Source organism: Dendrobates tinctorius, unplaced genomic scaffold, assembly GCF_039654945.1.
Source record: "Dendrobates tinctorius isolate UK_male_01 unplaced genomic scaffold, ASM3965494v1 ptg000059l, whole genome shotgun sequence".
NCBI classification, from domain to species: Eukaryota; Metazoa; Chordata; class Amphibia; order Anura; family Dendrobatidae; genus Dendrobates; species Dendrobates tinctorius.
In genome coordinates this window covers 11,737,368-11,746,000 of record NW_027361727.1, presented here as the reverse complement: position 1 = coordinate 11,746,000, position 8,633 = coordinate 11,737,368, and the positions used below count along the sequence as shown (strand labels likewise).

Sequence of the window (8,633 nt, the reverse complement as noted above, 5' to 3'; positions counted from 1 at the left end):
TATTGAACTGAAAAGAAATCGGATTTATTTTTTTTTTTAATTTCTACTTAATTTTTTTTTTTTTTTGTTCTTTTTAGTTTTTGGTTCCCGCAAATCATTTCATTGCTTATACTATACACTGCATAGGCTGGGCGTCATATGAATACCATAATTGCAGCGATGGGACCTTTCAGCCAATCACTCGCTGCCGTACTAACCCATCGGCGTCCCGCGATCGCATGGGAGCCTGGTGCATGAACGCTCCTGCAATTTAGCTGTTTAAATGCTTCTGAGAGTGATTGACAGCAGAGATCAGAGCAGACTCTGATTGCTGCTGTCAGAGACAGATGCTGGCTGTATAATACAGCCGGCATCGGAGCCCGCTCCATACACGCACACCCTGATTATAACGTATCATTACGCCAGGGTACATAGAAGGGTTAATATGACAGACGGCATACTCCATAGAGGAATACCTACTTACAATGCTGACTCACACAGGCACCACAGTCAGCAGACAGAACCGCATTGCTGTGTGCACGGATCCTAAGCATAGTCATAGGCCTCTGAGGACACATATACCCTAAAATAGTTGTCGCTGATCTTCAGGCGTCTCTAGCGGCTGCTCGTCATTCACATTTTATGGTCTACAAATACTCAGCTGCCACCGGTCTTTGGCCTTTATGTGTCATCTCAACAGTGACCCCATTATTAAAGAATGTTCTAAAAATTAGAAGCGACGATAGTTTATCAACAAAATGTAAAGAGAAAATAAACAAAAGAGAGAAGTGAAAGTTTTACAGGAGGATGGCGGCCGGATTCCTTTGTCGTCTTGTGCGTTTAGTGAAATCATAGATAAATGTATTTAGGAGGATTTCCTCACTTCTCCTCTTCCATTTCCCTTTCCTCTTTCTCAGCAGTAGTACTGTGACTATTTAGTAAGTGCAGAACACGTCGGTCACTTTGCCTGGGGCCGTCACATTGCTTTTGCCTCCGTACATGTCACTTTGTATCGTCGTTTTCATCCTGCAGATGCCATATGTTTCACTTCACATCAAGAATAATACAACTTTTATGGGGCGGGTGGCGCGCTGGGAAACCTGACCGCAGGATTTAATTTATTTACCTTTATTACAGAGGTAGATTTGTGAATTTTACCTATGGAATCTGAGAGCAGAATGCAGGTGTAGGGGCAGAGACCCTGATTCCAACGATGTAGCACTTACTGGGCTGCTTTCTGTAGTTTTAACATAATCCCTGTTTTCTCTGCTTCAGATCTAGCGGTGCTTGAATGCTGAGCTGTGATAACCCCGCCCACACACCTGATTGGCAGCTCGCTCACAGTGTACACAGGAAGCTGCCAATCAGTAGTGGGGGGGTGGAGTTACACGGACTGGACCGGTTTGCACAGGCCGCCTAGTCTTCTAATGATAATCTGCTGATACAATCCATGTTTTTATCAAAACGACAGCAAGCTGCTGAACAAGTTGCACATCGCTGGTATCAGGCTCTCTGCCCCCTACGTTATGCTGTTCTCAGATTAAAAGAAGAAAAAACACCAGCACTAGATTACCACAAAGCCATATAAACGGCAACTCAAAAACAATTAAAAAAAAAAAGGAGAAAGAGTCCAAAAATCGCCAGAATGTATGCACAAAAAATAACATTTATTGAAAAATAGCCTAATAATAAATTGCAAAAAACTATTATATTACTCATTGCTTATACACAACAAATATATGGGTTCCACCATATACAATGTGACGGCATCCATGGGTATAGTAAATAGCTGAAGATACAGGACAGGTTAAATAGTTGTAAAACAGAGAGATCAAGGATAATGCAAATAAACATTCACAAGTATCCCCAATATTAGGTGCATATGCCTTTAAATATAGTGAACTAGTGCAAAGTGCAACAGTGTCTAGTATCCATACATCACTATATCACTCTGTGCAAATCATTTCTAAACAAATATCATAAAGATCAAAGCCGGGAATAATTACCCATAGAAGTGAAAGATCCTGCCTGGACCCCGGTCACATACCCCGACGCGCGTTTTGCATTCAAATTGTTCTCAGATTAAATGGCAAAAAAAACATCTGACAGATTCCCTTTAAAAGGGAACTTGTCATCAGAGTCACTCTGTTTGAAACACTGGATGCAAGATTTCAGCCAGGCGATTCAGAAAAAATGTAGTTTGAAAAGCCGTCTGGGGACTTTGTATGTCAGATGAGTAGTCCAAGGAAGATCCCTGGTGACTTCTCCCCGCCTCGCTCCCAATGATTGACAGGTCTCTCCCTATACACAGAGACAGACTGCAGCCTTTCAGAGTAAAACAGACCTGGCTGCAATCACGCATCCAATGTCTGAGGCATGATGCCCATGGTTCAGGCAGCGCGAATCTGATAACGGCTTCACTTTAAGGGCGCAGTCAGACGACCGTATAAATCGAGACCAAGATCGGACCGCAATGCACGGACTGGCCGGCGGCTCTCCCGCCCACAGTGTGACAGCTTCATATGGTTCTTTGATGCTGTTACATTCGGGTTGGGAGACTCGCCAACCACTCCGCGCATTGCGGTCCGATCTTGGTCTCGATTTATACGGTCGTCTGACTGCAACCCCAATGTCTGGGCAAAGATCCCAGAATAATGGTAAAATTAGTTTTCTATTATGGCAGGACCATGTTATAATTATCCGGACTAGTCCAAGAGGAGTGCGCTTAATGCTGCCCGGTCTGGCCCAGAAAGCTGATGATATACCCACCAAGGCTGCAGCGCCCCTTCTTCTCCTACTGCTACCTACAACTCATGAGTGCGCAGTTGCAGCCGCAGCTTCAGGCATGCACAGCGAAGATGGAAAAAAATATCTCTCCGTCTTCTCCATTCTGTCAGTGCTTAGAAAAAGGGCAGCAGTCAGATGTCATCCGAGCGCAGCCCCATGTTTTCCACGCACTCAATCACTCGCATCGGCCGAGCGCGAGCCACATGTCAGATAAAACTCGGGCCCGCTGCGGCTTTTTGATCGGAGCAAGGAAAAAAAAATAGACAAGTTAGAGAGACGAAGTCATAGATTGGTCATTTACGCAAAGCAAAACCGCGGCAGCACGTCTAAGGCTGCCAGGAATGTTTATCTGGGTGACGTCTTATGCCAGGGAGAAGGAAAAAAAAAATAATCCTAAATGTATTTAACCCCTTAATGCACCATGATCAGATGACTGCAGCAAAGGGGAACAATCAAGAAAAGAGGAACGTAAAAAAAAAGGTTCAAAAAAGTGCGAAAAATAATAAAACAAAAAAATAACAATAATCACCTTCCTTTTATCCTGTTAAGGATAATAAAAAATAAATAAATAAATAAATACACATCTGGGGTATCGCCGCGTTCAGAAAAGTCCGATCTATCGAAATCTAAAAATCATTAACCCGATCGGTAAACACCGTAAACGGAAAAAGAAAGCGAGAACGCCAAAATGAAGGGGTTTTTAGATGCTGCAACAAGCGATCGAAATGTCAAATTCATCTCAAAACGGTATCAATAAAAAAAGTCGTCTCGCCCTGTAAAGAATAAGCCGTCACGCAGGTCCACGGACCGAGAAATGAGAACATTACGGGTCTCGGAAAATGGCGACTACCCCCAATTTTTAATTTTTTTTTTTTACAAATTTCTGATTTTTTTTCACCAGTAAAATAACAGAGATGCTGCAGCCGCCGGGCACCGCCGCGATCGCACTGATGAGCAGGATCATAGCGTCTCTGCTGCTTGCTGACGGGCTCCTTCTCAGGACAGCCATGGATGTGATGTCAGCCTCATCCCCTCCTGATGGGAGCAATCTCAGGAAGCAGAGCGGCTGCTCCTCACTGCTCCCGCCCCCGCCCCCGCCCTCCTGCGCTGAGTGCAGCCGCCTGATGAGCCCTCTCCTCCTCCGCTCGGGCTGACAGCAGCAGCCGGGCGTCACCGGGGATGTGACCGCAGCAGCGGGGATTCCGGACCTGCCCACACTGCAGCTGACCCCGGAGCAGCCATGTAAGAGCCCGTGATTTGCTTCTAGTGGGGGAAGAATCTCCCGTGGATTCGGGATAAGCAGCTTTGTTGTTCGGTGCCGTCATCATTTAAAGCGCCAGTGCCCCCATTATCCCCGGCCGGGAGCTGCAGGGTTAATGTGGGCAGCTGCAAGAGACGTGCCAGGGCTGAGGGGGCACAGCGGCTGCGGGGTCTGCTGCCCCCCATACACCAGGCCACGGGGCTGGGGGCCGCTATATCGTGACAGCGGTGGTATCGTGACACTATCAGGGCCGGCTCCTGTTATGTGCGGGCTGGGGGTCTCCCTGCCCACCCTGGGGGTCTCCCTGCCCACCCTGGGGGTCTCCCTGCCCACCCTGGGAGTCTCCCTGCTGAACCCTGGGGGTCACCCTGCCCACCCTGGGGGTCTCCCTGCCCACCCTGGGGGTCTCCCTGCCGAACCCTGGGGGTCTCCCTGCCGAACCCTGGGGGTCACCCTGCCCACCCTGGGGGTCACCCTGCCCACCCTGGGGGTCACCCTGCCCACCCTGGGGGTCACCCTGCCCACCCTGGGGGTCACCCTGCCGAACCCTGGGGGTCACCCTGCCCACCCTGGGGGTCACCCTGCCCACCCTGGGGGTCACCCTGCCCACCCTGGGGGTCTCCCTGCCGAACCCTGGGGGTCACCCTGCCGAACCCTGGGGGTCACCCTGCCCACCCTGGGGGTCTCCCTGCTGAACCCTGGGGGTCTCCCTGCTGAACCCTAGGGGTCTCCCTGCTGAACCCTAGGGGTCTCCCTGCTGAACCCTAGGGGTCTCCCTGCCCACCCTGGGGGTCTCCCTGCCCACCCTGGGGGTCTCCCTGCTGAACCCTGGGGGTCTCCCTGCTGAACCCTAGGGGTCTCCCTGCTGAACCCTAGGGGTCTCCCTGCCGAACCCTGGGGGTCTCCCTGCCCACCCTGGGGGTCTCCCTGCCGAACCCTGGGGGTCTCCCTGCCCACCCTGGGGGTCTCCCTGCTGAACCCTGGGGGTCTCCCTGCTGAACCCTGGGGGTCTCCCTGCTGAACCCTAGGGGTCTCCCTGCCGAACCCTGGGGGTCTCCCTGCCGAACCCTGGGGGTCTCCCTGCCGAACCCTGGGGGTCTCCCTGCCGAACCCTGGGGGTCTCCCTGCCGAACCCTGGGGGTCTCCCTGCCCACCCTGGGGGTCTCCCTGCCGAACCCTGGGGCTCACCCTGCCCACCCTGGGGGTCTCCCTGCCGAACCCTGGGGGTCTCCCTGCCCACCCTGGGGGTCTCCCTGCTCACCCTGGGAGTCTCCCTGCGACCCCCTCTCTGCCTCCCAATACCCAGAACTTTAGTATTTGCGGTCAGTAGACCGGCACCAGGACGGGGGTTTTTTTTTTGTCTTTTTATTTGGGAGGGCTTAGCTTTTAGCATCATCACTTTGGGGTGTATATGACTCTCTGAGGGGAAGTGACCATAAAACAGCGATTCTGTCAGCGCCATATTTTTCAGGATTCCCCGCATGAGATAATGTTATGGTGCTATAATACACCACAGATAACGCTCCCTGTGGCACCAAATGCAATTTTATTTTATTTATTTTTTTTATTTTTTTTTTTAGATTTTATTTACTGTTTGCTTTTGTATTTGTATTTTTTTTTTTTTTTAATAAAAAATAGAATATTATAAAAAGAAAAATATAAATTTATGGTACATAAAATCTAAAAAAATATATATATTTTCTAGATGTTTACTGTAAACTTTTATTGTTTTTAAAGTATGTGTGTATGTGTATATATATATATATATATATATATATATATTATAATACTAGCTGAAGAGCCCGGCGCTGCCCGGGCATAGTAACTAACTGTGGTTAGCTATAGCAAATTATAATTATCCTCCATCCCATAGTCCCGTGCCCATATACCCATCATACATATCCTCCATCCTATAGTCGAGTGCCCATATACCCATCACACATCCTCCATCCCATAGTCCCGTGCCCATATACCCATCACACATATCCTCCATCCCATAGTCGAGTGCCCATATACCCATCACACACCCTCCATCCCATAGTCGAGTGCCCATATACCCATCACACATATCCTCCATCCCATAGTCGAGTGCCCATATACCCATCACACATCCTCCATCCCATAGTCCCGTGCCCATATACCCATCATACATATCCTCCATCCCATAGTCCCGTGCCCATATACCCATCATACATATCCTCCATCCCATAGTTCTGAGCCCATATACCCATCACACATCCTCCATCCCATAGTCCCGTGCCCATATACCCATCATACATATCCTCCATCCCATAGTCCCGTGCCCATATACCCGTCATACATATCCTCCATCCCATAGTCCCATGCCCATATACCCATCATACATATCCTCCATCCCATAGTCCCGTGCCCATATACCCATCACACATCCTCCATCCCATAGTCCAATGCGCATATACCCATCATACACATCCTCCATCCCATAGTCCCGTGCCCATATACCCATCACACATCCTCCATCCCATAGTCCAATGCGCATATACCCATCATACACATCCTCCATCCCATAGTCCCATGCCCATATACCCATCACACATCCTCCATCCCATAGTCCCGTGCCCATATACTCATCATACATATCCTCCATCCCATAGTCCCGTGCCCATATACCCATCATACATATCCTCCATCCCATAGTCCCGTGCCCATATACCCATCACACATCCTCCATCCCATAGGCCCGTGCCCATATACCCATCATACATATCCTCCATCCCATAGTCGAGTGCCCATATACCCATCACACATATCCTCCATCCCATAGTCCTGTGCCCATATAGCCGTCATACATATCCTCCATCCCATAGTCCCGTGCCCATATACCCGTCATACATATCCTCCATGCCCATATACCCATCACACATCCTCCATCCCATAGTCCCATGCGCATATACCCATCATACACATCCTCCATCCCATAGTCCCGTGCCCATATACCCATCACACATCCTCCATCCCATAGTCCTGTGCCCATATACCCATTACACATCCTCCATCCCCTAGTCCCGTGCCCATATACCCATCATGCATATTCGCCGTCCCATGCCCATATACCCATCACACATCCTCCATCCCATAGTCCCGTGCCCATATACTCATCATACATATCCTCCATCCCATAGTCCCGTGCCCATATACCCATCATACATATCCTCCATCCCATAGTCCCGTGCCCATATACTCATCATACATATCCTCCATCCCATAGTCCCGTGCCCATATACCCATCATACATATCCTCCATCCCACAGTCCCGTGCCCATATACCCATCACACATCCTCCATCCCATAGGCCCATGCCCATATACCCATCATACATATCCTCCATCCCATAGTCCCGTGCCCATATACCCATCACATATCCTACATCCCATAGTCCCATGGCCATATACCCATCACACATCCTCCATCCCATAGTCCCATGGCCATATACCCATTATGCATATCCTCCATCCCATAGTCCCGTGCCCATATACCCATCATACATATCCTCCATCCCATAGTCCCGTGCCCATATACCCATCATACATATCCTCCATCTCATAGTCCAGTGCCCATATACCCATCATACATATCCTCCATCCAATAATCCCATACCCATCATCCATATCCTCCATCCCATAGTCCCATGCCCATATACCCATCATACATATCCTCCATCCAATAGTCCCATGCCCATATACCCATCATACATATCCTCCATCCCATAGTCCCGTGCCCATATACCCATCATACATATCCTCCATGCCACAGTCCCGTGCCCATATACCCATCATACATATCCTCCATCCCATAGTCCCATGCCCATATACCCATCATACATATCCTCCATCCCATAGTCCCGTCCCCATATACCCATCATACATATCCTCCATCCCATAGTCCCGTGCCCATATACCCATCACACATCCTCCATCCCATAGTCCTGTGCCCATATACCCATTACACATCCTCCATCCCCTAGTCCCGTGCCCATATACCCATCATGCATATTCGCCGTCCCATGCCCATATACCCATCACACATCCTCCATCCCATAGTCCCGTGCCCATATACTCATCATACATATCCTCCATCCCATAGTCCCGTGCCCATATACCCATCATACATATCCTCCATCCCATAGTCCCGTGCCCATATACTCATCATACATATCCTCCATCCCATAGTCCCGTGCCCATATACCCATCATACATATCCTCCATCCCATAGTCCCGTGCCCATATACCCATCACACATCCTCCATCCCATAGGCCCGTGCCCATATACCCATCATACATATCCTCCATCCCATAGTCCCGTGCCCATATACCCATCACATATCCTACATCCCATAGTCCCATGGCCATATACCCATCACACATCCTCCATCCCATAGTCCCATGGCCATATACCCATTATGCATATCCTCCATCCCATAGTCCCGTGCCCATATACCCATCATACATATCCTCCATCTCATAGTCCCGTGCCCATATACCCATCATACATATCCTCCATCTCATAGTCCCGTGCCCATATACCCATCATACATATCCTCCATCCCATAGTCCCGTGCCCATATACC

The 8,633-nt window shown here is 49.3% G+C and overlaps 1 protein-coding gene across 1 annotated transcript in view; it reads left to right on the top strand.

The window, feature by feature from the left end:
• The first annotated feature begins 3,735 nt into the window (after positions 1 to 3,735).
• Positions 3,736 to 8,633, top strand: part of RIPOR1 (RHO family interacting cell polarization regulator 1) — a 91,388-nt gene continuing 86,490 nt past the window's right edge. The window contains exon 1 of the mRNA XM_073578409.1: positions 3,736 to 4,008. The gene's annotated coding sequence lies outside the window, so the exon portion shown is untranslated. The remainder of the gene's footprint in view (positions 4,009 to 8,633) is intronic.